General features: G+C 43.1%; 1 long non-coding RNA gene across 1 annotated transcript; it reads left to right on the top strand.

Moving 5' to 3' along the window:
* The first annotated feature begins 707 nt into the window (after positions 1–707).
* Positions 708–27,444, top strand: LOC125011204. The gene is made up of 2 exons (XR_007113142.1): positions 708–899; positions 26,547–27,444. It is a non-coding gene; the product is annotated as an uncharacterized LOC125011204 (long non-coding RNA).
* Positions 27,445–27,914: the final 470 nt, after the last annotated feature.

Here is a 27,914-nt window from a genome sequence, read left to right as displayed (position 1 = left end):
ACCATTCAGTGGGTCTCAGTGGCAACTTCAGGCTAATATCTAATAATAATCATAATAAAATGCGTCCTTATGAAATAAATTTCAGTCTAAGTACAACATAGAGCCTCATATATCTCCACTGCCGCTCACCAAATCATAATATTTGTTAGAGCAAACTTGACTAAACCTGTCAGCTTGCTCAGACAGATAAATGGAGTCGGGCTGCAAACAATGCCTCACCCCAAATCCATAAATACTAATTGTATACACAAGGATGGATTGATTGGGTCTATGATGAACAAGCCCAGGGATCCGTGGTCTCATGGGGGCCCTTGGTCAGAGCCTCTGTTTACTGTGGAGTGACGCCTCAGACTGAGAAAGTAAATCTAGAGACTCAAAGTGATCGAACAAAGAGGCACAACTACTCTCTTATATATGTTTCTTGTTCTAATAAATAAAGTGTACTGTTTATGTTTGGTTTCGTTGCATTCAGGGTTACATGAAAAACACATTTACCATAATAAAAAGCAAACAAGTGAAACAGAATTAACATTATTCGTTTACGAATAATAAGCATTCCTCTGTAGAAATAAAATGTGACTTTTTAATTATTGTTTAATTTAAAATACAAAAGTCGGGCTATATAAATGTTAAAACACCTTCCTGTTGACCGTTTTGCACATCTGCTTTGGGCCGTCTGCTCCCTAACTCAGTGCTACGGTGGCTAGTGTAGCTTTCCGTAAAAAAAAAAGCTTGTAAGACTTGTTCAAACGTGTCGCTTTGTGGAGGAACCATTGGCCTTTTTGGACTAACAGCAAACCAGGACTCTACGGTCTCCAACTTTGGCCTCGGACATGTGCAACTTTTCGTGAAAGGAAATGCTGGAGTTAGCATTTTGCTCAGCTAGCTACCTAGTTCAGGTAAGTTTTGGAGCTTATTATAACACAACGCACACTGTGTCACACGTTTTTGCGTGAATAAATACATGTGATCAGTCTTTTTTTGTGGCCCTGGACATAGCTTGGATGCACAAGCAGCTGAGTATTTGTGTGGTTTATGTTTTATTGTTTGCTAGCTGCTAATTGCTATTCGCGTCTTCTTCGTCTAGCGTGATTTGTGGTAGCACTGACGCTACTCGGTGTATTACTGCCCCCTTCAGGCTCACATATCTGCTTTTCCTGCGCCATTTAAACGAATTATTGTCTGGATGTAATTTGTGATTTTATTTTGGACTTTGTCGATGGTTTCACTTGAATGCTACAGCTCAATTATTTGCAATGTGCTGACACATACTGTCAGTTTATTAGGTACATCATGAAGGTAATAATTTACTGGGGTTTATATTGACCTAAGGTTCTAACGCGGTCATAAAATATTTAAACAGAGGAGATAATTTAATAGAAACCTGTATAATTTATAAACCACTCTGTGTGACTATATTCCACAGGCTCACAAAATGGATCAAAAGATCTCTAAAATAGTTTTGACAAAAATCTGGAATTCATGGTGTAAAAAAAATGGGATTTGTTGCATTTGCCTGCAGCAGAGAGCAAAGGACTGTTTGAATATGTGTGTGTGTTTATATATATTTGTTGTGCATCAACACTGGTTGCTGTTGTTTTATGCCATTCAGTGATTTCTTTACAATGCCTGCTTCGTGAGAAACTCCAATACTCTTTTGTCACTTTCAAGATGAATTCAAGCCCCGACACCTTTTTCTGCACACACTTGCCCAGAACATTTCCACACTGCGCGAAATGAGATTATGTGACCGTGTGCTGCTTTGTGTCAAATTACGCGAGCCCTCGTTCACTCCGTTTAGTTATCATTCACTCACAGTCAACTGCCGCCCATTGGTGCTGTTTATTAACAGGAGACGTGCCTGCTTCCGGGCGTGAAGTGGCGATCGTGTGATGTGTAAGTGAATAATCCTCTGCGAGCCGACGCGTCTTCGCTGCTGCTGCTGTTTGTCGCGTGGCTCTCAATTTATCCAGGCTACGTTTCCTCTGCGGCGGCTGAAGGTGCTTTGTTGGGGAATGTGACGGGCGCTGAAGGGAACTGTCAAAGAAAAAGGAAAGAAAAAAAGAAAAGTTCAACACCCTATAGCTGCGGCTCCGATGGAGCCACGTTTCGTTCTAACACAGATATTCATCAAGCTTTGTCAAAAACAAGAAAAAAAACAACAACAGCAAAAACAAAAAAAGAGACATCTGAGACACACCCATTGCATGAAGAGTGTCTGTGCTTACGAGAGGAAAAATAACAGATGTTCACTCCTGGGAGAGACATGGATTATCCATACAGGGATAACAGTTGCTATCATAATCATTTTTTTTTGATCCAGCGCATTAAGAATAAAAACGACGCTCCACAGTCTGTTTGACACAGCGGCTGCTGCCCACTCATGGAAATTATTCATTATAGTCACACTGCGGTCTGAGATGTGTTGCGATGGCCACAGACGCTGGTGTGCATGGCGGATCTCGCATGCCGGTTGGCGTTAGGGTTTGGATGTAATGTGGTTTTTATATTTCCAGTCCTCGCTCCTCAGCCTGTGCAGATCTGGGCCTGAACGTAGGAATTAAATACCAGCTCTGTGGACGCGCCGCAGTCTGTTTATTGGTTTGCTGTCAAAACGACATTTTAAAGAGTGTGTGCCGCAAAGGTCATAGTTATTTTGTATTTAGCCGTGAAGGCTCCCTGAAATAAGTTCTTCCGTGGATTTAGGCAGTCGGGAGTTGTTTTCATACGTTTGCAGGCTGGCTGTTGGGTTTCTGCTTGTGGTGAGCATTGAATCAACTCTGTATATTAATCACAAACTTATATATTCATTTAATCACAGAAGCGTTTGCACAGAAGCGTGTGGCGCTAGCAGCTCGTGAGACGTGGTCGTGCAGCTCACGAGCGGCACGTGGAGGAACTTTGCAGCGTGTGCAAAGTCTGGGTTAAGGTCACTGCAAATGGAACTTGCGAGCTTGAAGTGAAGTCGTGACCAGAAAAAGTTTGGCCGTCAAGTTGCTAGACAACTACAGGTGTCTGGAAGACACAGTGGCTGACAGCCGTAACTTATAATGTGGAAATGCAAAACCATATTAACAGGATGATGATATTACCATTGGTAATGTCAACATTTTCATATTATTCATACATATATATATATAAAAATAGGGAAGGATGTGCCGTATAAACTTATCATTCACTCGTCTTTCTTCTTTGTCCTTCGTTTTTCTTTCCGTTTGACCTTTTAATGATCTACTTTTCTTCGACTTTCTGTTCGCCGCTTTCTCGCGTTTTGCCTTCGCTTCAATGTAGTTTAGTCAAGGACTCGTCTGAATCAGATGCATGTGATGTAATCCTCTTTCAGATTTGGTCCTTTTGTTGTTCGGTGGGAACAAACACTTCTCCATCTGTGCTTTGTGAAAAACGTGTGAAGAAAAGAAGCAACCCTGAGCTTTGGCTTGAATGCCACTGCATTTTTTTTTTATTTTTTGTGAGAGACGCACTTTTAAAAGTTTGCTTTCACCTCAAACTTTAGCAATCTCTTTTAGCGCACAAAGTGTTCTTCAGACATAAAGGCCCGAATTTGAATAGCGTTGAATTTGATTTACGGACGCGGGTTTGTCAGACTTTCCTATTGACGTGAGCGGAGCTGCTTCTTTCTGCCACAGTGTTTCAGGCCGATGTAAAGGTTTGTGTTGAGCCTCTAGTGGGCGTGGAAGGGAGTGGTGATGTCAACCTGACATCAGGTAAAGTACCCACTTCATACCCCCAAACATGCACACACACACACACACACGCACACCCACACTTTTTTCACTGATCATATTCCCTCAACTCTTCCTCCCACGTCCAGCTCACCCCCGTCGTGTTCGGTGTGTCACTCCGAGCTAAAGCACCCAGCGGAGATTCGCACAAAAGTAGTCATCTCTCTTTCGAAAAAAAAACTAAGAACCCTCTGTTCTTCAGCAAGACTCAGAGCCGAGAGAAGAAGGTGGGGGAGGAGGAGGAGGAGGAAGAGGAGGAGGGGGGGATGCAGATCGCCAGTGGTCTCTGATCCATATTGGTGTGAATGTAATTGATTTCCCCGCTGCGAGGAATCTGTCCGTCAGAATCGCAGAACAAACGCCGACTGAATAGTTGAAAGGGCTGAGAAAAGCTCCGCTTTAAGCCGACGGCTCCGTCGACGCGGCCGACGGGGCCGGGTCGTAGCACGCGGTTGCGGTTGCGGTTGCGTTTGCGCGTCTTCGTTACAGCTGTGATTTTGGCACAAGCGTGTGCAAATCGCGAGGGCATTTGTACGGGTAGAAAATGAAAATACATAACGAAAACAGTTGGAACTGAAACTATATAAAAAAAAACAAAACACAACATCTGAGACTTTGTGAGTTTCTTATGTACAGAGTCTGCACTGGGTATTGTTTGCAGGAAATTGTGACAGCCTCACAGTCTCGAGCTGACAGCATGCTGCTGTTTTGCCACTGGGTTGTTGCTATGCAGAGCTTTACAGGTGCCCATCTACATGTTTTCACTGTCTACTGCCACTTGTTGCCAGTGCAGTGCTTTTTTTTTGTTGTTGTTGTTGTTGTTTGTTTGCAACCTTTAAAGGTGACATGGGATGTCCGTTTCCACAAGGGGTGAAGTCAGACAGTCAGTCACACGCGGTGTTTTTGGATAGAGCTCTCTGAAGCACTGGGGCATCGCTGCTTGGATTGTCTGCCCAGGAAGCCGAGGTGTGTAGCGCCTCCTGTTCTCCTCCGTGAGGTCAATCCGTCATGTAATAATTCCACTCGCAGTCACTTGAGAGACGCCGCACCTTTCAGCGAGGCCACGCCGCGATACGTTCACGCGTAGCTTCATCAGGGTCGTCACAGTCTGAAGCTGGGCGTACGTGGAAGCTCTTATTGTGCGTTTTGTTTAGGTGCTCGGCAACAGACAGATCCTCCCATTGTGTTTCCTCGTCGCAGTGTGTAGGCGCTGTGTCCTCATCCTCACAGTTCTCCAATGCAGTGCTGACACTCACTAATTCAAGGAATTTTTCAAGCCTCAGTCACGCTAACAGAAATCCTGACCAGTTCCACATTTTTAAATTTATTGAACTAACACAAAGTAGTGTTACACTTCTTAACACATCAAAAATCGCCAAATAACACAAAGTTCAAAAGAAAATAAAAGTGCAGTTGTGCCGTCACTTGCGTCAAAAACAAACAGTAAAAACACAGTAATCAAAAATACAGAAAATAATAAAACACAAAACAACAAAGCAAATCCATTTGTCAAAGCTGGTTAGCAAGTGAAAGTTTTATTAACATTATGATTAGTTGCTACAATGAGACAGATTTCCGTTGCACAGCTCTTCCAAACAGGGTAACAAAGTTGCTCAGTGTTGAGCTGGGATGTGGGGTTTTGTTTTCAGCGAAGCAACAGCTGAGAAGCTCATCTCACAGAGATAAGATGTGGCAAAAGGTAGGAGCATGCAGACCGCTCTCTGACTTCCTCTCCACTCCAACCCAGAATTCACTAACCCCGGATTTCCACTGGACGCGCTCCACGATTGTAGATCACGGCAACTGAGTGTTTCCACCAGTCGCGCTGTGGAGCGTTTCAGTAGATCACGTCGTTCAGGCAGTAAGTCCCTCACATAGTGGATCCGGGGTTATTGTCAAGAAAAAACATGCATTAAATTGTAAATTTGTTGCCTCGTGTCGCGCCCCGGCTGTCATGTCTCCATTCCCCACCACCGCTTTGAGAAGCAGTGTCGCCAGTGATGCAGGTCGAAGCTAATTGGTTAGCTACGCAGCAGCGATCCTCCACGCTAAGGAGAACTTGGCATTGGTTGCTTCCTACCAAAATATATAATCGAGCGTAATTTATAATAGATAAATGGAGACAAACAGAGATAAAAAAAATAATAAATAGAAGACAAAGTGCCATAATATGGGAGCTCCCATGTTTTAGCTCTGAATAAGGTGAATAGAAGACAGTGACCCCACGTCACTGAAAAGGCCACGTCCAAAAAAGGCCAAGTCACCAAAATACCAAAGATTGTTTATCGTTATTTAAAAGATAAAACTCTGAGATTTTCTCTTCTCCCCTCAAAATAGAGGGATGAAAACTAAAGAAATGTAGGCTTCAGGCCATAAAACAAGTGGACAGAGATGGAAAGCCCTGATAGTCCATATGTGTATGTGAGCTACAAACACTTTATCACTTTAAATTAGTTGTCAGAGTTGTTGGTTATAATGTAAAAACTTCAAAATTCACGTTAAAATGTCAGAGTGGTGAATGTTGATGCTTTTTTATGTAACACTGCCAATCATCGCTCTGCAGTGACATCATATATGTGTCTGCCTGACTATTTCATTTCACCTGCTTTCCAACATAAACACTGACTATGGGGGGGATTTGTTTTTACCACCAGTGGTTTGTTTCCACCCAAATAGGGGCGTGGCCTAATTTGCTACAGTCATCTATTAGTCGAGTGGACAGGTTTTCCAGTAAATGTACGTACTAAGTAGCACCACTTTGCTCTTGTTTCGCCTGAGGCTGGGATTCGGTTTAAAGATGCTCGTGAGCCTTTACAGCCGAAACACAGAGCAGCTCACGTACACGGGAAGGAAGGAAGGGGTCGATCTCATCCTCAGAACACATCGTCTGTGTCAAAAAAAATGTCAAAATGGAAACTGCTCGTTGAAGGACACGTCTCAGCCCAACTGACGGCATAGATTTTTATCAGCTTTTCCGAGCTGGTAGACGTGCCACACACCCCGCAAAATGTAGAAAAAGCTCCAAAAGTGAGAATTGCATCCGACTCGGCCTGTGTGCGGCGTCGCCGCCCGAGGACGTCGGACCGCTCGCTTATTGGACGACCGCGCAAAAGTGTAGCCTTGTTGGCTACGTGTCCGTGCAAGCCAGACGCCGTCCTGACAGCTCCGCTGTGACTGTGCTTTTGGTTTACTTCTTGTGTCGTTTCCTGCTACTTAACTCGAGCCTGATGATTCATAGTTTCTTTGAAAAGATTTCAGCTGCAATCCTACGAGTTGTCCGCTATTCAGAGTCCAATTTCCACCAGTGCCCTGCTGGTCAACAGCGCCTGAGGCGGCCGCTGTTAACCAAGACCTGAGCTGATCTGGTATAACAGTCATGTTTGTGATGTCTGGTATCTAGAGAATCACTTTTAAATTTAACTTTTAAATTTAACTTCAACCAAGTGAATCCCTAGACACTGATCCAAACCAAATAATGATAATTTTTCTATTTGTAGAAAGTGGAATAGATTTCCGTTGAAGGTAGGATTATTTTTGAAGTGTCTAAGCTCCCTGCGCTTGCATCTATCCACAGCGCTTTGCTGGAGTTGTCTACATCCTAACTGGCGAGTGCAAAAAAATGAGCAATGACTCATGGTACGAAAACTGCCAAATCGAGGTTGTGAGAAAATGCTTGAATTTTGTTTTTCCTGTCGAGCGTCGAGGCCCGAAATCGAGAACACCTCACTTGTTGTTCTTGGTGCTCGGCAGCGTTTTTTTTTTTTTTCAGAGCTGTGCCTCTGCCAGGACTTTGGCTGCCACGAGCTCCTCAGAGTGCAGGCGCTGCTGGCAGCAAAGGCTCATTGGTAACACTGGAGACAGTGATTAGAGGGGAGGGAATCAATAATACATGGTAAGGGACGGCTAATGTACCGCGGGGACCGTCGGACAGACAGAGACGTCTCCGATGCCCGGCCTGTTGTCTCACATCCGCCGGTTTTTTCGACACAGCCGGAGCGAGCGCACGAGGTATGAAAAGCAACAGGGGAAATAAAAGCTGGGAAAGAGAAAGGTTAGACAAATAGAGATAAAGAGCTTGAAAGCGGAGAAAAGGTATGTGCGGTGGAGGGGGAAAAAAAAAAGAAAAGAAACTGCAGAGTGAAGAGGCTGACATTTAAAAGCTGACCGAATTAACGATTTTCTTTTAATTTTCGAATCATCGCGGAGGAATTGCCTTCGCCGGCTACAAGAGGGAGAAAAACCAAACGGCGGCGCGCGAATACACAACAGGCCCGCTGCAGAAAGATGGCCCTTCATCCGCACGCTGACATGATGTTTCGAAAAAATCAATACGGGGCTGTGAAACAGGCCAAAATGAAATAAGTGTGCGAGCTATCCGGGAAACGAGATTGGCAGGCAGACAGGAGCATGCCACCGGTCCCCGGGGACGGACGCTCGCCAAGCGGTCTCTCATCCAGGGGGACCGGGGTTAATGTCTCCTCTGCATTAGCGCACTCGCGCCGCATCAGCCGACTGACCTCAGCTCCACAAATACTGGATGGATGGATGGATGGAGCGATGCACACGCACACACGAACGAGAAGATGAACAATAGGAGTACGGGAGAATGATGATCTAATTAATCAGTGATTGGAACAACTGCATGTGGCAAACCCCTGCCCCCCCCCCCCCCCCCTCCACCTCCTCCACCTTTCTCCCTCTTCATTACACCCCCACCCCGCCGTCTCATTTCCAGCACCGCTCGTCATTAGGGCCACAAACACAAACACGCGAGCGCGGTCTGCAGTTTCAGACGCGGCGATTATTCGTCCGCGCACACGAGAGGCCGATGTCCTAACGCGGCTTCTGTCGGCACAAAAGCCTCATTACCGAATCGACACTCCAGAAGCAGACTTGTGCGCCGCGACGCCGCAGGTTGCTCGTTACTGCTCGACACAGCTTGAACCTCTACATCAGCAGATGAGGCTCAGCTAGCCGCACCCCCCCCCCCCCCCGCCCCCCACCCCACACACACACACACACCTCCACCCCATTCGCTGCCTGTGACCTCCCGCTCATCACAGCTAAAAACGCTGCAAAGCGGCAATTAATCAACTAAACACACAAACAGAGTTTTGTTCCATGAATCCGTCGAAGCGTTTTCGCTGTGGAATGTCTCGGGTCGTATCCTGGAGGACGCGGACGCGGCGTCGAGTGGGACTGGGGAGGCGGGGGGGCCGTCTGTGTGGAGGCAAAAAGCGTTGCCACGGAGACGCAGGTGAAGTCACCGAACAGTTTTTTGACTCCTAACCTTGTTTTGGATGGCGCTAACGTGGAGCTCGGGAGACAAGAAAAAGTAGATTTCTTTTTTATTTTGTTTTGTATGTGTGTGTTCGGGGGTCTCTTGAAAGAGAGACTTCGTGTTCCCACTCAGACTGTGAGCTCAGTCCATTTGAAACTCTCAATGCCACCGCGAGCAGAGGTTCTTTCATAAGAGCAGCCTTACAATCATGGAGCACATCGTACAAGTTGGCACATATGGACAAGATGTTTTAACGTGGATGTTTTTAAATTGCAGTTAAAAAGATGAAGGTAACAGATGGATGCAGAGCAACGCTCTCTCTCAACCGTAGAGGTCTTGACCAGTAAATGTCTGGTGTTTTAAAGATTTCTGAAGGATCATTCTGGGAAGCCCTGGCACCGTTTTCCCTTTCACCATCCATGGTCACAGCTGCTGAATGTGTGATGTCTGTTTGAGTTCCCAAGCCTCCTGGGTCAACTTGGGTGAGGACCAGGACTTCGTCAAAGAGAGAGTTTGAGGAATACCAGGTTGTTGCGCAACCAGTTGACAATTTAAATAAATGGCTTAAGGCTAGTGCAGAGGTCGGCAACCAACAGCCCGGAGTATTTAATTCAAATGTATTTTATTAGTTTTTAAAATTTAATTCTAAATTGACATTTTGCCCCGGCTCCAAACGGTCATTGTCCAATCATACACACAACCGTGACGCTAGCAACCCCCTTAGTTACTGTTGCTAGCAGAATCATAAATGAAGTGAAACTGAAAACCTCCACAAACTTGTGTTAGAAACATACGATGCTATCTGGGACTTTAGTGTGAATATGAAGGAGCATGCGCTTGGAGTCCTGTTGATCTTTGGATCCAGCAGGTCTTCACCAACATGAACCACACACCTGATGGTTTTGTCAATAGTAGTAAATAGTTGTACAAAAATACGTGATGCATTACCTGCATTTTAATGAAAATAGTTGTTTGCTAAATTTGTACATAAGCTTTTGATATTTACATTCTAAGCTATAAAAATGGTTCGTTAAATAAGTTTGTGGTTTCCAAAGTGAAAAATCCAACTTTTTCCTGCTTGGATTTTTTGGTCTTTTATGGTGGTTTTAGGTCCAATGTCTTAATATAGTTTGTCAAAATGACAGAATAATTGTAAAATGACACAGGTGAGGTTGTACTGAAAAGAATGTTGCCAAACAAAACAATGTAAACAGTTTTTAAGATGGAATATAAAGGTAAAACCAAAAGTAGTCAAAAATGGCCGATTATACTCCAGAGGGTTAAAAACAAACATCGCTCATGGACGTCAAAGCTGACGTCTGTGAGCCGTGTGAAGATGAAGGTGACGTTCAATAGAAGAAATCACATTAACCAAGTATGAAAAATATTTTAATTGCATATTTTTTGCATATATTCATATTTTTTCATTGTTCGGTGAAAAAGTCTGTTTATTATTTGAGAGCTGAACTGCACGCTTCAGTAAAAGGATGACGGCACACAGAAGAGGGCGGCATGTTTGGTTTGCTGCCAGTAGATAACTGAAGTTCAGTTTCTTTTGTTTGTTTTTTTTCATAAATACAAGGACTCAAATGGATATTGAGTATTTTAATTATAAAGTAGCCTTCAACCAATGTCTTTTTTCAGAGTTCAGTTTAAATTTTTTTTCTGTAGCAGTTCATTGAGTTCATAAATACAACACACTACAGTCTGTATGGAGCATAAAGGCAGAAAAACATAAACTTATATGCTGGTTTGTCGCTCCCAGTGTTTTCTTTTCTGTGTAGAAACTGGTCCAAATAGCTCTTTGAGTGACTGAGGTTGCCAACTTATGGTGTCACGTAGTCCTGAGCCACTGTTGACCCTTTTTAGAGGGTTGAAGATTTAGGAAGTTTAGGAACATTGCCTCCATAAATGTTCGGACACAACAAACTCAACATTAAAGAACCGCTGGCAACGAAGGCCAACTGCGACGTCACTTTATGTCACCTGTGTCTGGGAGGCTAGCAGGCTAAGAAGATCTACAAACTGAGCTGGACTGTAGACTGTAGAAAAAAAAAAAAAACTTCCCCCCTCTGTCCAAATCCCTAGGACACTGGTGGCACCATCTTGCTTTTTCCTACTCCCTACGGGGCTGCTTCACGGATCAGTTGTCAATGGTGACTGTCAATCATCACATCCTATTTTTATAGCATCAGATAACTAACTAAAACAAAACTACTCACAAAAATGGGCACTTGAACATACAAAAGTATTATATTAACTAACTAAAAAATGATTTGACATGTACTTCAGATTTTAATTGGGCCCATCTGCCAATATGGAGGAGGTGGAGCTTATGACCGATACTGCAGCCAGTCACCAGGGGGAGCTCTACTTGCTTTAGCTTCACTTTTGAGTAGCTGTTATGGCATCCTCTTTTCTATACTATATGAGCTGGGCTCTCTTGAATTAAATTGTCAAAGCTGAACTGCCAATCTGAGACATCTCTCTCCCTGACTTATGACTCATAATGTTGAATCCACCAAAAAGCTGGCGATAGGAGTCAATGGTGTGCGACACACTAGGCTCCCAGATGTTCTCACACGTCTGTCCACCAGAGAGCAGCAGCAAGCATAATGACGATTAATCGATTGATTTCTGTTGTATTTGTGACTCTACTTAACGAATTAATCGACTAATCATTTTCCTAAAGCAGTTAATATTCATAACTGTTACAGATTTGCGCAATTTTCAGGTTTTCTTTTAACACTGGTGGCAACACGTAGAGAAGGAAATGTGACAGCCTGAACATAGCGCCCTGACTTAAAGTGATTATGGCCTGTGAATAACACCGTAGGAAGCATGTAAGGTTGTCACAAACCGGCTGACTGGCACCTCGTCAAACACTCATTCACCCTTCCCTCGCCGTGCGCCCTCTTCTCCGGGCTCCGTGATTCATCTCCCGGGAGAGGGCGGCTGAGCTGTAAAGAGACGTGTCTGTGTCGAAGAGGATTCCTCCCGAGCAGCCTCTGCAGAGCCGGTGGTGACATTTTCATTTGACCCATAGCCAACATTCCTGTAATGAGAATCCATCAAAAAGCAATCTCTGAAAATAGAATGGGATTTCAATTTGAGGACACTTATATTGATATGCAAAATATGTCAGAAAAAGCCTTTCATTCAGGCCAGTTAGATACAGTAGAAGCTATGTGATGATGCATGGGATTGGTTTGTTCAGCATATATCCACAATAAAAATTATGCTAATGTCAATGGAGTGAGGTTCTAAAAGGTGGGAAAATATTAATCTCAAATAAAATTTTACTGAAGTTTATGGAATTGATTTCTCCTTCGGGGCGTTTTCAAAACTAATTTATTTTTCCCCCCATAATTGACTGTATACGAAACCACAGTCAATCTTAAGATCCACAAAAGCTCTTTGGTAGTAATAAAAAAACAAGTTTTCTTCTCGGCTCTGCAATATTACGACCTTCCCTCCTTCGGTTCAGATTTCAGGATACCACAGTGTGGTCAGCTCTTACCTCTGAAAGCCGAATTGGAGAATGAGATCAAAACTTGGGTTCTTAAGGTCCTGGCGGACGCTATGCTTCCCGCATCCATGAGTGCTCAAGGGTCCTCATCAGACGCCGTACGTGGATGTTGCCGTACCCTCCGATTTATCGTAACTGCATGACTGCTGCTCTACAAGGGGTTCAACAGTGCTGGAAAAATGGACGCTACGTTTGAAGAGAAGCTATGTGAAGAGGTCTGTCCCCACACACTATAAAGTAGACTTTAATGGATTTTGATTTGTTTTTTGGTGCGTATCCCTGGAATGAGTGTGGCGATCTATTGCACACGTACCAATGGTGTCCGTTAGGGCTAGGCGTATCGATCTAAATATCGACAGTATCGATACCAAACACAGTACCCGTATCAGATCGATACTAGCGTGATGAGATCGATACTTTGTTATAGATTCTCTTCTGTACGTCCAGCAAATTACTCCTGACAGAGTTAATGCGAGCGCAGCTTCCCTCCAAGTGTGTGCGCCGCAGGAGCTTCTCCATCCTCACCTGTAGTAAAAGGTGGATTTAGACAGAGTTTGACACTCGAATCCTAGCTTCACAGCGGCATCGCACAGCTGGCACTGATACCATTATTGAAATGCGTTGGTACTCGAAAGAGAAGGCGGTTACACAGGATGCAGACTCACTTCTGTGGTGGGAAATTAATGAGGCAACATTTCCCTCTCTGAGCAGTTTTAACATTTATTATTACGTTGGTGCTTTTTGTTTACTTAGTTTGCTCAACTGATTACTGTTTCTGACTGTATTTTCCATTGTTATTGTGTGGTTTACATCGTTATATTTATATTTTTGGCACATTGTTCCTTTTTCTTATTTTGCAGTAATGACGTTTTTCCTAAAACAATGTGGGTCACGAAAAATTACAGAGTTATTCAATGATCATGACATTTCAAGAAAAAGTATCAGTGTCACACCAAATTATTATCTGTATTAACGATCTGTCCTAATTTGCGTTGATGGTGAGAAAGAAAGATTATGCCATCGTCACATGTGCTGCACAAAAGCCAGGAGTTCTTACAGTTCAAAGCACAACAAGTGGTTACACAATTATTAAAAAAGAAGATAAAGGCACAATATAATCATTCATTTTAACTGTTGTGAAGGAAACAATCAGTTACAGGATGAAAAAAGAGGCAACGGTAATTTTCGTTTAATTTTCCTTCACGGGTGGAACCAGATGAAAACATTACATGCTCTACTGTCATCGGAAGGTTTCATTTTCTCCTGAGCGTTGGATGAAATCCACCTTATTGCTGCTTCCTTCCTCCCCCACACCCGGCGTAATGAGAGAATATTTCCCCAGAGTGTGAAAGCAGATCCAAGCTGTACTTTTAGAAACTTTATTAAACCGAGCTCACCAATTATTTTTGTGTTTGCCTTCCTCCTGATGAGTGACGATCCATTCAATAGGGCTGGTAAATGTTAATGTGAAATGAATTTTCTGCTGAGATCAGTTAGCGATCTGTGGTGTATTTTTGGCTCGCCGGCAGCGCGAGCTGCCAACGGTACTTTCATATCTTCCAGCAGACTCGGTTAAGCTGCGGAGAAGTGAATGGCGAGTCAGGTATTGGAGCAACAATGACAGCAATACCACTGACTGAGAGGGATTGTATTTTAATACGGAAGTCTGGCAAGGCTCCAAATGGCAAGACTCCAGCTGGGGTAAAATCTTTTATTGGATTGCCCAGTTAGCCTGTGATCAAACATGTGGGTGGGAGATTGCGTTCCTCAGCTGACATTTATCTATTTATCTTTACAGCCAAAAGGGAAAAAAAAAAAAAGAAAAAAATGGTAGAAAAAAAAAATCAATCGGGCTTTACAAATGAGACACCATTGGCTGCGAGCTGATGGATGCATTGTCACACGCTGTTACCAAGAAGTTCAACATTCAGCCAGAAGAGATGTCCGAGATCCTCTCGCAAGTCGATTAGCTGCTGTGCAACACTCGAGGAGTGGAAATGCAGGTGATAGGACGACGGTTAGCAGTCAATTAACAAGCTGCCACGGAGTCACATGTGAGAAACGCTTGACGACTCTTGACGTCCTGGTTTTATGTGATAAGAAAAAAAAACCTCACAGCTGCACACAGCTCTGTCACTTTTGGTGCTTATAACACTGGTGGCAAAGGTGATATCATTCCACGATTCTGTGTCTTGCTAATTCCGGAAAAATGGAAATTTAAGGTTATCATCGCAAAAGCTTGGGGGAGTGACATTTTTGGAAACTGTCAGATTCCTGTGTGTATTATACGCAACGTGTCCCACTGAATGTGTCGCTCCTTCCCTTTGAGTTTCTCTGAGCAACGTAGTCGAGGTATGATCGTTTAATGTCAAGAGACCAGCCAAGGGTGAGACGTGAAATCAGGTACTGCTTATACCAAAAGGAGGGTTTTATTTCTTTGTGGAGTGCAGTGGTAATGCATCGACCTGTTACATTACCTGATTCACATTCGTAAGACGCTCTCAAGACTTTCCATGTAGGACGGAAGGATTTGGGCAGTGTATCCTCCTGAGCTGTAGGATGTGTAAGGGATGCTGCGGAGACAGCGAAACTGCCTTTGAAAATTGTACCAAGAAAAGAAACAAAAGTTCATTAAAAATTCTCATTGAAGGCAACAAGAAGCAGTTAGCCAACAAGATCCTCATTTAACCCACATTTAATGTTACGCAATTGACTGAGGTAGGATTCTAAAAGATGGGGAAATATTAACCTCTAATAAAATTTTATTGAAGTTTATAGAATTGATTTCACCTCAAAACTAAACCAATTTTTTTTTTTTATATACCATAATTGGTTCTATAGACCCCTTCATGGCCTACGTCACTGTGTTGCACGGTGTTAGCTGGAGGCAGAACAAAAGGAAGCTAGAGGCTAGAACTGTCACTTTCAACCATGAAAATGTCGTCTTGCTGTATTTTTTTGGTGCCAAAAAAAACTTGAAGTTTTATCACATACCAGCCACTGCCAGTCGTAGACAGTTTTGGTTTGGGCTTGGGCGATTAAACGAAAAGATCGGAGTGAGACAGTCACCAACACTTGCATCATCAGTTATATCCTGGACAACGTTATGGGTTAGAATAAATCATGACTGAAATTATGCTAAGCTAATGCTTATTTAGGGGATTCTTGTTACATGTTAATGCTAATGCTAACCGCTAGTTGCGTGTTTCACTTTTATCGAAGCAGAAGTTACATTTGCTACGTTATGCTCCACAGTTGTTCCGCTTACTTCTTCTAATATCTTTGTTGGAGAGGCTTCACTTGATAAAGACAGACCCTCTCTGTCCGTATGGACGAAGGTCATAGTTCAAATTATTCTATTGCAAGTGCTGCACATGTCCATTCAAGATATTGTTATAGGCGTCTAACGCCTAATTTGTATGTCCTCAGTTTTTCTTTTACGTTAAGATAATCATTATTTGGGGGACTCTTGATATATGTTAATGCTAACTGCGAGCTAACGCAACGTGTGTCCAAGCAGACATTGCATTTACCCTCCACAGTGGTTCCACTTACTACTTATATTATCTTTGTTGGAGAGGCTTCACTTGATAGAGACTTCGTCCCCTCTGTCCCCAGTGTCCCCCTCCGGTCAAATCCTCCATCCAGTGAGTGAGAGTGGAGGGGTCGGTGAATGTAGTCCCATCAGTCAGAGTAAACTTTTTAAAATCTCTCAGGGAATGAATGTATATATATATTCTCTAAAATGTATGTTTTCCTTGGCCAGTTGTGCCAAAACAGTCCACTGAAATATGCTAACCGCCGTTCACAGGCTATAGTGTTTGAGATGTTTTGCATCCAGTTAAGCCCCGCCCCTCAAAAAACGTCACAGTGAAGGAGTCTGTAAGAAACCACATTGCATCTTAAGCTCTACAAATCCCTTTTGGTAGTAATAAAAACTGCAAATCAAGGTCCTGTCCCAGCTCCAATCGTTTGCTTGGCTTTTATAGGAAAGGTTGGGGGAAAAAATATGAAAAATTGTCCAGTTGCTACGTTACCCTCCACAGTTGTTCCGCTTACTTCTTCTAATATCTTTGTTGGAGAGGCTTCACTTGATAAAGACAGACCCTCTCTGTTTGTATGGACAAAGGTCATAGTTCAAATTATTCTATTGCAAGTCCTGTACATGTCCATTGAAGACATGTTCAGTTTGTACATGTACTTGTGCTTAAGTGAAGGGTATATTTCTATATCTGTATATGTACATATTGTACATGGACAATGTCTGGTTTGGGTTTTCATGAGTTATTTGACCAACCCTGATGCAGTAAATATGATATGCAGGCGTGTCACTTTTAGTTTTTCATACGTTACCATTAAAATGCAGCGTTAAAAAAGTTAAGCCATCGCCCCTATTTCTTCTTTTTAGTCCAATCTAAAGTCCCGCATTGTTCCAAGCTCGAACCTTAACTTCACATCTTGTTCAACACACAGCGACGCCGCACACCGGCTGTAAAACCGAATCCCATTCAGACGTGGAACAACATCCATCAAGCTGTCACCGTGGGGACGCTTGAGTAGCTCCACAAAACAACATTCCTAAAAACAGCACTCAGGGTGGATGCTGTCTGGTGTTAGAGAACCGGCCTTGATCTTGTGCCTTTGTTGTCATGTAAACAGAACCACGTATTTACTACCAGTGTTTGTGATGGTTATTTTTTTACTTGGTTTGAATTCCTGCAGGTTGCAGGTTGGCATATGGGGATTATTATTCAATGTAAATTAATGTAAATATGGCATAAATGAAATCAGTAAACTGGCAGATATACCCTCATTTTCCATGCTCTTCTCTCCTTCCTCACACCACCCCACCCTACGGATATTAATTAATCTGAGGTTACCTGACAGATAGCTGGAGCTTCATCTGATTGGCCAAAGGATGTGAATACATTGCAACATCCTATTCATTGGTGTTTCAGGAACAGTTTTGTGTTTACTGTACATACATGATATAATATTAACACAAAGGAAGTACACTTCTCATGTAAATCTATTAATGAAAAGTCTTCATACGCTGAAATGAATGAGCGAATGAATGAATTGCATAACTGAACTTCATGTATTCATTAAATAAGTTGGGAGCACCGGATGCCACCATGACATGTCAAGGCTCCGGAGATGTGACGAGGACGGCCCATCCACCCATACTCATTTTCTCATTAACAAATGTTGCAACCGCTGCATCAACAAACTCAATTCGCACTTTGTCTGAACTCCCCATAGTACAACCTCCTGTTACCAAGGCAACCGCGGGAGTCAGCAGAGTGCGATGCACCATCAAAAGGAGGCTAAACCGAGCGACGCGCTAAAAGTCCTTGAAGTCGGCCGCACCGCCGGCTCTGAGTTTTGGGCTTGTAATGTCAAAAAAAAAAAAAAATAAATAATAAAGCTGCACATTTGGAAAGTTTCAGAGGAGGGCGTTATCGGAGGGGGATGTCTGGAAGATTTTCCGCAGCACAAAGGCTGCGTGGCTGACGCGATCCAGTGAAATGAAGGCTGGGAACATCAGTGGTGCATCCCCCGAGGGAAATGAAGGGCTGAAATGTATGGAGATAATTATTTCCTCCGATCTTCCGGTCTGCCCCCCCCTTCCCCGCGTCCTCTGCGTCCCATCTGTGGCTGACCTCTGCTCCCCGGAGATGTGCGCTTGTGTTTGTATGCGTCTTCGTGCTTTGTCTGTTCGTGTGAGGACGTCTGAATAATCCTGTTCCGTAATGAATTGGGACTGATTAATAATTTTGTATTCAAATTGTGTATCTATTCTAATTTGTCAGTTATAATAATAATAGTAATAAAGTATGTTGTCGCCAATGGTTTTGGCTTCTTATTTTAAATGTCTAGGTGGAGAAATGATCAACATTTGTTTGTTAACTATTGTTCCATTCATGCTTTTCTAGCCGAGGGATTTAGTGCAGATCTTGTAATAGCAGCTTCCAGAGTGTGGCTGGATGTCATCCCCCATCTCTCTCCTGTTGTACCCTGTCAGACTTTTACTGTTGCTATACCCTCTAATAGAGGCAAACATGCTCCATGCCCTCAAAACAAAACAGAACAAAACAAAAAAAACAGACTCAACTATGTATCTCAAAGTGCTGGTGCAAAGTGTTGGTACATGTGATGAACCCCGACTACAGTTCTCAGCTCCAAGGACGAGTTTTGCAGCTTTCAACTCTCCGTTTAAATTTTTACAACTCGTATTTTTATGGATTTGCGCTTGTGAACTGAAAAGAGACCCGCCATTGAACCGACAGTCAGAGATACTACTTGAAAGGAGCGCCAAGGGTGAATGAGTAAACGGACTGATCGCTAACACTTGTCACACGCTAAAAAACTTGAATATCTCAGTGAACGCTGGTGATGGAAACACCTGGACGTCAAAGAACCTCACACATGTCGCTAAAACACTTTAACGCTCCCATGAGGTGGTTTTTTAGACGGGTCGATATAAAATAATAAATATAAAAGTAACTTTTTTTTACGCAATTAATCATCACGGGAGATGACGCAGGGGTCATGTGACCAGTTCTTTTTTTTTTTTTTTGTCCTTCTTCCTCAAAGTGAAGTTTTATGAGATGAGACATTACAGCTCATTCGCAAAACACCCTTTCAATCCAAACACGTAAAAAACACAATTGTACGTCATTGAAATTTCAGAAATATCACTTTTATTTTGCAAAAACCTGTAATGGAAACGCAGCTAGTGACATGCAACCAGCCACAACATTAAAACCAGTGACAGGCGAAGTCAAGTTTAGAGGCACAAGGGAGAACTACACAATATTAGGAAGGTGGTCATAATGTTATGCTGGATCACTGTATTTTCAAGATGTTTTGCTCACATTGCACCCACCACAAATGAGAGGATGTCCATTTAAAGAAAGATTTGTGACAGACTAATTGGCGAGACGTGAAAGTAAAACAAACGATAGGAGAACAAATGTTCTGAGACTGAAAAATCCTCAAGGTCCCCACTGGAAAGGGACAGATACATATAATGTATATTATAATTTAACACAATCACTTGCTTTTAACACTTGAATGTTTTAGTTTGTTCAGGAATTCAAATAGGATCTTCACATTATTCCATAAAACCGCAGCGGACGTCCAAACCGGCCCCGTTAATTCAGCCCAAACAAGTCATGAAGCCTTGAGAGGCGGCCGGCGCGAGGGTGAGGGATGATGATGGGCTTCTCGTGACAGGGCAACGCTGTGAATATTTCCATTGGCGTGAGGTTGAAGGGTCATCCATCTTCCCGCGGAGACAGAAAGACAAATAGGCTGACACTCTCCTGTGACTGGCTGTCATACATCTATCTCATCATTATCGAGCCGCTGGGGACCGGCACCCCATCAACCCGTGTCACGCTGCCAGCGTTTTCACTCAGCCGTGGTCGGCAGGATCAGACACAACCACGTTAGATGAGGGGATCTTCGCCGTGCGTGTGGACTGCTAACGAGAAAGTGGGCGTCAGGTCTGGACGGGAAAAAAAGTTTTTTGGAAATTTGCCAGAGAGGAGGCCTGGTTAAATGATTAACACGGACATTTAAATGTGTGTCAGGTATTTTGATAAAAAAAAAAGTCAAATATGTGGACTTGTTACTTTTATAGAAATTGAATCGTGGTGTGAAATGATTACTTGGTTAAACGGGTCATTCATGAATTTCAATAGGAAATTGATCCTTTCAGCAAATCCTCTCAAATTTAGTTGTATGGTTGTAGGAGCCTGAGCTGAATGCATTGTTTATGTCTTGCCTTTTTTCTGAAGTGTGCTGAACACATAATGACAAGATTAATACAAAAAAACATCCAGTATTTGTATTTGTTGAGAGAAAACAAGTATTTGTATTTGAATAAAATTAAAATAGGTGTAAAAATGCATTTTTTAAAGTGTTAAAATAAGTACTCTTTAATTGGCCATTATAATAATTATAGATGTATTTGCAATTTGGTTTGATGTTTTACATTAAACGCAGCTAATAGAGGTGATTTAGGCTGACGCAGCATTTATTGTGATGGTGATTTGGTGCTTGTGTGAGACAGTAGGAGTAACTGTGGCTCAGTAGGTAGAGCTGTTAGTGGTTCGATCCCCAGAATGTGCCACATAAGAAGCGTCCATGAGCAAGACACTGAACCTCTGTGACTGTAACGCGCCCTGAGTACCAATATGTAGAAAAACGCTATATAAAAGCAAGACCATTTACCATTTACCAATACACAATAGTTTTAGTGAATTACTGAGCTGAACAGACAAACGCTAACTTGAGAACTTGACTGCAGACGTCTCAATGCTAATGCTAATGTAACGGAATAATCTTCCGGTCAAACTCTGCTTCCCAAAAGTTATAAAAAGCCTCCTCTGTTCTGGAGTTCACATGAAGAAAGGCAGATTTTTGATGGGATGTTTGCCATTTTCCTCTCAAAAACAAATAATATGAAAACTATTGGTTTTAATAAGTATCTGTAAAAAAACATGTTATTTGTGCCTTTCCGAATACCGTATTTGGCTCCACCCCTAATATAAAAAGAAAATACTTGTTTGTTTTTGTCCCTATAAATACGATGGTGGGACTGAGTAGTGGCCAGAGCCTGGGCTAAACCTTTTTTTAATTAAACATTCTCAACAAAATGTCATCACCACACTGTATTATTCATTCATGAAGCTGTCACTTTTTTTTTTTTTTTAACCTTCTCCGTTATTAAAAACAAAACAAAACAAAAAAAAACAAAAAAAAACAAGCCAGGATTCCTGTGATGCTCCGCAAACCCTTGACCCTGCAGGAAATGGCAGGCGGAGCGCGGCTAAGAATAGACCGGGGGGCCGCGAGGGTCGATCCAAGCAATCGGCCCATCAGTGGGCATATCCTGCCGTCCTGATCTGTTTTGTTTCTGGCTGGCTGCTCGTTGTAATCACCAGGTGCAAAGAAATCTCATTATCCCGGGTCCTGATCTCGGCGCGCCGCGCTGAATGGCAACTACGGTCCGCTAGTGTGTTAAAACTCTGACCCCGCCATTAATTGGGCATGACTTGCTGGGTGCCTGCGCTGGGAGAAGATGGAGGGATTTTCTCTCGCTGCGAGGGGTTCTCTTCCCTCCCCGGCAGCAGTAGAGCGGCTTAAGGAGACAACCAGAAGACCGGGGTGGGGAGTGGGGGGGTATGTTTCATGGCTGCAGTGCGTTGGCCAAAGGAGACTGTATCTCCTTTCACTCTTTTGCCTTTTGGTTACCTAATCTGTGCAACCGGAGAACGAGCCTCCTGAATCGGAGCCCTAATACAGATAGGTAGCATTTATTGCTATAAATGAAATGCCTATCTATTCTTCAATAAGACGAGGCCGACTGTGAAAGGCCAATAAAATTCATTAAGACAAAGAAGGCAATAACGGTGCTTAGCTATTGAGCAGGAGCCTTTGGAGGGTTGAGCCAGATACCGAAATTACTATCCTGTGGGCTCCACGTGGCTGAGTATGTGTGTGCTTCTGTTTGTCCATCTTCGTGGGTTTTATGTGTGTGTGTGTGTTTGTGTGTGTGTGTGTCTACAGCAAAGCCTGAGGAGCAGACACGGTCGCCCCTTGAGATTAGAGTGCAATAAAGGAGGATGAACGCGTCCGGAAAACTCCAGAACGCGTTCCAGACACCGCCTTACTGGAAATCAATCCGCTCGGTCAGGCCCCCAGCGCACCGGGTTTAAGTGGGAGTGATGGCAGGAGAGGAGGAGCCAAGTGAAGGAGCAGACGGAGGGTAGGAGAAAGGAGTGGAAAGGATGATTGAAAGCATTATGGTTCAGCTGGATTAGCGGGCCGCCTCTCGGCGCTCGGGTCTGACCGGAGGTCGGCCTGAGCCAAAGGGGCCAGGAGGCCGCGGTTTTTATTTATTTAACTCATCGGTTGATGAAAACACCAATATCACCGCCGGTTTAATGGCGCGCTCACGCAGTGATGAGGCCACTCTCTCGCCTGGAGGCCAACACGTAAGCGGAAAGGAAGAAAAAAAAAAGGACGACATTTCTTGGGAAGCGTTGTGTTTATTCGAGGGCTTGTTGCGGAGGGGGGGGGTTCAGAGAGCCAAAGGTCAACACTCATATCTGTAGCGCTGCGGTGTAACCGGCCAAACAAACGCTGGCTTGTGAAACGATGATTGTTCTTTGTTGGGAGTTTGTCACAGGTGTCAAAATGTCCCTCTTTGGACTATTACGCACTGACTGTCACCGCGAAGAGCAGAGTTGCCACAACGAGCACCCGGAGACATGTGGGTGCTCATGACAGTGGAGTTGAATCTGATCTGGTCTAATCCAAAAAGAGAAATCTGCTGCGGAGGTGTCAAACACACGCACGTACCGTACAACCACGTCTTATTTATTTATTTTTTTAAACTTTTATTGATGCGCGTTAATCACCGAGAGGGAGAAAAAAAAGTGACAGATTTGTCTTGGTGACATTGGTGCACAGACATATTGACAAGTTGCAGTTTCACGCTGCATACTGATACAGTCTAAACAGTGAACAAGGACAGCGAAGGACTAAGGCCTCGACAGCCGTCACGTCATCCTCTGAAACAAAACTTACTCTTCTGTTTTTCTTGTAGTCCCATTAAATTCATTAGACCAGGGGTCAAGGCCAAGGACCCCAAACTGATGGAGAGATTAAGTGGGGACCTCCTACCTACTATATGTGTTCTATATTAAACTAGGCCTAGTGCTACTTATAAATATACATTATTATTATCAATTTACATTCAATATTAAGCTATTCAAATAATACAGGTTCGAATTTGAAACATGTGCAGTAGACTGGCCGTGCAACTGCCATAAACACACATACCTTTACCTTTAAACATAGCTAAATGTCGTGGGGTCAGTTAGTCATGAAAACATGGCAGCGAGCTGCGCTGTTAGCTTCTCTTCTGCTGCATGCGTCTGGATTTCACCTGGGAACTGAATGGGCTCTCGGCCAATTGCCGGGAACCTGCCAGAGTCGTCATGTAACAAGCGGCCTCATGACTGGATGAGCAGCGAAAGGGGCGTGGTCTACTGTGTACAGGCAGCTTAGATTGACAGGCCTAGTGTGGCGCCCTGTGTGGAACAGTGCGCTGTATAGAAACCACTCCTGTATCGATGAATGAAAGAAATACTGACTGACAGATAACCTTGATTTATTCCTTCACTAAAATGTTGGATTCATATTAATGTGCATTTACACAAATTTAAATTTTCTTGGGAAGATTAAAAAGATATATATATGAAGAATGATTTTGCCACTCCCCCTGCAGTACCCCTGTGGACCCCCTAGGGGTCGCAGAACCCCTGTTAAAGACCAGTGCATTAGGCTGAAATAAAGATCATCTCCTGTCAGTTTACTCACTCAGTGTGAAATGTGTTCATGTGGTTACGTCATACTTTTGTTTGGCTTTTCACATACTTAACCAAGTGTACCATGACCAAGCAGTGTACCGTACTCAAGAACTAGGCATAGACAAATGAGCTTGGGCGTGACATGATTACCTAGTGTTAGTGGGTCCCTTAGACAGCTTTTCTCCACACAATTCTCAATTTTCACCTGTAGTTGAAAACGCACTTCTTGCACTAGTTATAATTTAAGGCTGCAGGAGAATCCCTGTTGGAGGAACGTAAAATGAACTATGGTTACCGTAGCCGTTGTGATAACACGTGTCCATTGATGCTAACTGCTCGTGTGGTTTAGCAGTGGGGATCTGTTGCTTTAAGGCCCAGTACTTGAATTCATAATTGGTCTTTTTAAGCTCCCTGAGCCCAAATTAATGTCTGATTTGTTCACGCTGCATGCTCTGCCGAAGGTTTTCCATTTAAACAATATACATTTATGGAAAAACAATAAATCAGGCATTTAATAAGCCGTTACTAATAAATGATTTGAGTGTTTGCTTGATAAATGACTTAAAGATATATATAAATACATACGAATACGTCATTACTCTGCAACCACAAATATATTTGTATTGTATGTATGGTAATAGCATCTGCATTAAACACAGGTTTCCAATTTAAACGGTTCCCGATGGCTTCCAGCAACAAATCGACTTCCGTGAGGTTGACTCTTCTCCTACAAACAGCTCCATCCTAACAAAGGATTGATATCTGTTGTTTTGTCTTGCTTTTTTAATTAAGTCCTGTGAGGCTGCTTCCATACATTTTTTCTGATGAAATGTCAGTCTTGACATGTAATAGTAATAAGATCAATTGCCATGTTAGAACATTTCCACCCAAGATGACGAATCTCGCCTTTCGCGTCGGTCTGTTGCCATTTCAGGGCCCTCCAGAGTATACACCTTTATTAACTCAAAGGAGGGAGCATCAAGCTAATATTTTGTGTGTGGTAGTCAGTAAATATAGACAGACTGTTGATATAATAATTTTATTTTTTTTTTTTAAAGCATGAGAATTATGAATGGGCCATAACTTATTGTACATGATGTACTACGAAAAACAATCGTACGCGCACAATGAACTCGACGTCCTTGCACCTCCTCATCAATAACATTGGACTGGTTCAGATATCATAAGGTGGATGTGGAACAAATTTATCCCACATGCAAGGAGAGCCAGCAAATGCGTCTGGACAAAAACAGCCACATCCTCTGGTAAAAGAGGGTGACCAGACGTCCCCGATTACTGAGAACAGTCCCCGTTTTGGATGGCCTGTCCCCTCAAAACTAATGAGAAAAAAACAATAAAAAAGCACAGATTTCAACGGTTATAACCATTGACGTTACAGACATAGCAGTTTAAATATGGGTAATTACGGTTTCATTTCATCATGTGACAGATCATCTCCATGGTGTAAATGTCATTTCAGAAATGAATGGAAAGATGGAGCCGCTGTTATTGCATTTTGCAATGTTGCTGTTTTCAGATTTCAGACCTGTTTGATTAGTCACCACAGTTTTCTCCACAACTTCCTACTTAAACTTAGAGGTAAGCAGCTTATTTGACTGCATTAACTGTTAAGTATAATCATGGAGCTCTCAAGACAGAATGTAGTGACAGTTTGATTCAAAAACACGGGTTGGAATTATAATATTTTTTAACGTGATTTTTATTATCGCCATAATGACAGAATTCATAAGGATAGATTTTTAAGCCCATATTGCCTGTCCCTAATCAGAATATCAAGAATATGTTCGGTGACGGTAAATAAACCGAAGAGTTCAGCGCTTGTGCCTCAGAAATAAAGTGATCGAAGGTTTTCACATGCACCATGCTACGGTTTATTCATAAACCAAGCCGCTGCTTGTCACTTAGCCAGGGTTACTTCGAGCTCCCGGGACAGAAATGATCCATGTCTCCCTCTGAATAGAGGGCCACATGTTGTCAAGTCAATACTCTGCTATTGAAATCGCACACAAAGGCTTCTCTGTGAGGCAAGAAAGCTTGACCTTCAACAAATTGCAGCTCGCGCTTGCGCCCGTCTGCCGTTATGTCTGTCTGCCTGGACGCATGGGGAACGGAGACCTTGACCCTAGATCCACGAACCTTTTCCTCTCCTGACCCGTGTTTTGCTTTCTGTAGAATATCTTCGTGCACATGTTTCACAGTGTTTCCAGGTTGCTTTTTATGCTTCTTTACCAATAGGACAATAGGACATGTGTGAAAAACAAAAGCCTAATTGTACAAATTGGGTGTTATAATAATATAGCATATACTGTATATGCTAGTTTTGCCCGTGCACAAGATTTCAGCGTACAGCAAGAGGGCAGCAGAAGAGCACTGCATCCTCCAGGATAGCAAAGATTATACAGCACACCCCGAGAAACACACTTGACATTCGGTGTTTCTGCACAAATCCCGTCTTTGTGCGCTGATCTTATAAGTACATTTCACTCCCCAGTTGGTTTAATGACAAGTTATTTGTAAAGAAACTTCAGAAGTCGATAATCTCTGTGACCAGTGGCTTGTTTTGTAGCCGGCGCTTTCTATTTTAGGCGCCCCTTGGCCTGAGCTCGGGCACCTCGGGCGGTTTGAGGATTTGCTGGAGGCGAGAGCTGCGCGGGGAAAGGCCCGGGGCAGGTCTGAGACATCAAACGCCGGTGGAGAGAGAGAGAGGGAGAGGCCGTCATCAATCATCTCTCCTCCAGGACGCGCTGCTGGAACGAGCACCATCAGATCTGGCTTCTCCTGACTACTGATTATTATTTCATAAAGCATCCATTAATGAGTAACTCGCTAATCCTTTTTTTCCTCCCCATCTTTTACAGTCTTCTCACATGAAAATCTTTGGCGAATTCCTATTCGAGGCCAGTAGTGTCAAATGCAAATTTATTTAGAATTTAAACAACAGATTAAAAGGATTTAAAACATTTAAAAGTTAAACCTGAGAGCAGGGCAAATTAGAGTGTGGTTGTGGGTGAGGCTGCTGAAAACCACTGCGTCCTGACGCCCTGCCATGGCCTCTTGACAGTCCACCCCCGTGTAGATGGGTAGCCACAAATGAGCTCATTTAAAACGAGACTGTTGCCGCGGTGAGGCTAAAAGTCAGACAGCCAGCTCTGACAGGTGTCAAGGTGCCCAATAGCATCCTCTGCAAGGACACTGTACTGCACTCCTTTTACCTTCAAGTGCCATAAAGTACACAGAGAGGTGGATTAATTGGTGCAGGAAATGGAGTAGTTAGCCATTATGGGTTCTTTTGTCAGTGAGACGCGTAATATATTTGAATAACATTTGCTGTCAGAGCAGGTGGCAGTCGCATTATTATTTTTATGAGGTGAAATTTCACCTTGTGACTCCGACAAGACTCGGTAATGGGTTTGATTGTACCTTGAGCTTCGTAATGTCCTGCTCGGAGAACAGTCAGCATTAATTAAACGTCTTTAATTACTTCGATTTGTGTACATCCTTCACATTCTTACAATCAATCAACTGGATGTAAAGCGGTGTGTATTTTTGCTGTAAAACCTTTAATGCTGTGGATATAAATCCACTTCATAAAACCACCGCTGCGAGTACCGGAATGCATTTTCACATCTTTCCTCCTCCTAAAATCCTTCACTTGGTTGAACAGGCCGTGCTGAAGGCCTATTCAACCAGAACATATGATATGGACCTTGAAGAACTTGTATGCAACAGTCATTGGCAGAATATATTATTCCACTAACGTTAGAGTTTTCTGATAAATATGCTACCTTTAATAAGTACGAACACGACAAACGAATATCAAAAAACTACCGGCAACGAAGGCCACCTGTGACGTTGTGCGCCTGTGTGAAAGGAAATAACTTCATATCATGAGGCTGCGGTATTCTGTTTTTGCCATTCAAAGAGGAAAGTTTTAACAGATCACCGGAGCCACT

This window comes from Mugil cephalus, chromosome 7, assembly GCF_022458985.1.
Source record: "Mugil cephalus isolate CIBA_MC_2020 chromosome 7, CIBA_Mcephalus_1.1, whole genome shotgun sequence".
Lineage (NCBI taxonomy): Eukaryota > Metazoa > Chordata > Actinopteri > Mugiliformes > Mugilidae > Mugil > Mugil cephalus.
The sequence above is the reverse complement of the archived record's forward strand: the minus strand, read 5'-3'. Positions and strand labels throughout refer to the sequence as shown.